This window comes from Seriola lalandi, unplaced genomic scaffold, assembly GCF_002814215.2.
Source record: "Seriola lalandi dorsalis isolate HSWRI2012SDOR001 ecotype SW California unplaced genomic scaffold, Sedor1 jcf7180002054850, whole genome shotgun sequence".
NCBI classification, from domain to species: Eukaryota; Metazoa; Chordata; class Actinopteri; order Carangiformes; family Carangidae; genus Seriola; species Seriola lalandi.
Window position 1 is genome coordinate 8,780 of NW_019525403.1, and position 2,036 is coordinate 10,815.

Sequence of the window (2,036 nt, forward strand, 5' to 3'; positions counted from 1 at the left end):
ATTGTGTGTAATGAGTCCTGTATATCTCGGTTTGGGATGCTATATGCTTGATTTGTGCTAATTACTTGATCTAATGTTTGTTTCAGTCTATTTGCCAGTGTTTTTGTCAAAATTTTGTAATCTGTGTTTAGAAGGCTTATGGGTCTGTAGTTGCTTATGTTGTTCCTGTCTCCTTTGTTCTTATATATTAAAGTTATAATACCGTTTGTGAATGATTCTGGTGTCCGTTTATTGTCCTGAATTGTTTGATAGAGGTCCAGCAACAGGGGGGCCATCTGCTCACTGAAAGCCATGTAGAAGTCGGCCGTTAGGCCGTCACTTCCTGGACTTTTGTTTTTGTTTAGATTTTTGATTGCGTTTTCTATTTCTTTTATCGTTATTTTGCTATCACACCACATTTTATCTTCCTTGTTTATCTTCCTGTCTATGTAAGAGATTATTTCTTCAGTTTTCCTTATATCGCTGCCTTCTTTTTTGAACAGGTTTTTGTAGTATTCTGTTATGATTTCGAGTATTTTTATCTTGTCTTTTTGGATGTTATTGTCTTTAACTTTCAGTTCTTCAATTATGGTTTTCTTCTGTTTTTGTTTTTATAGCCCCAAAAAAAACGCTGTACATTTTTCCCCCTCTACTAAATTTTGAAACCTGCATCTAATTGCTGCCCCTTTGCATTTTTTCCTTTTTATATTATTTAATTGATTTTTATATAATTCATACTTCCCACAGTCTCTATTTCCTTGGTTATCTAGTAATATCAGTTCATCTTCTAGTTTCTTCCTGATGTTTTGTTCTTCCTGTTTTTCTTTCCATCTTTCCTCTTTACTAAAATTAATACTTAATCTTTTGATTCTTTCTTTTACAGTATCCCCTTTTTCTATATAATTATTATCTATTTGCATTTCTGTTCTTGCATAATTCAGTAGTTTTTTTAATTTTTTTAATATATACTGGGTTTGATAGGAGACTGGAGTTAAGACACCATGAGCCTCCTCCCCTGATCTCTCCCACTGTCCCCAGCTGACACACCACTGTGGCGTGGTCGCTCCAAGAATTGAAAGAATAAGATACTCTTTTAATTTGCTTAATTGTATCAGTTGCAGCCAGGCATAGGTCAATTCTTGATTGTTTTAGCTTCCCTTTTACTATCTGCCTCCTGGAAAATTCTCTTTTAAATTTGTTTTCTATTCTCCATATATCTAATAAATTATAATTGTGCATTAATTCATATAATGTGAATCTGCTCATATCATTTTTATATACATTATTAACTGAGATATCGGCTTTTGATAACACAGTATTAAAATCTTCTATGATTATTGTTCTATTATTTATCCATCTACCTAATTTGTTAAACATTTCTTTCCTCTCCTTTTCACAGTTACTGGCATATATATTAATTATTCTAATGGTACTATTATTTACTATCATATCTATAATTAATATTCTACCTTCATTATCCTTATATATTAGTTTACTATTTTCTATCATATTAGTATTTATAATAGTAGCTATTACACATGATTTATTAGTGCCATTATTATAATATATTTCCCCTTTATATATCTTTGTTGCTGCTTTTAAGCTGTCCTCATCCCATCTTGTCTCCTGGAGACATAGGACATCGCAGGCAGGTATTACTTAATATATTTTTCATCCTGCCCCAAGTGCTGAGACCATTGATGTTCAGGGAGTGCAGCAGCAACATTGTAACAAAAAAAATGTTTTTTAAACACCTAGTTTATTCATCGTTCTTTTTTCTTTCTTCCTTTTCTTAGTTCTAGCGGCTATAGTAGAGGTGTGCTGCTTCCTGATGCTCTGGATGGTGGCGACGTGCATCTCAGAGTCACCGTCTGATTCCCCCTGCTGAGTCGGGGAGGTCGAGGCCAGCGCTCTGGGGGGTGCGGCTGCCGCCTGCTGCAGATCGCTCAGAGTCTCCCCCGCGTCCATCGATTCCAGGGCAATAGACGGCTCCGGCCCCTCTGCGAGCCCGTTTCCGCCCTTGCCCTTTCCTCTCTCTCGGGGACCAGAGTTTACAC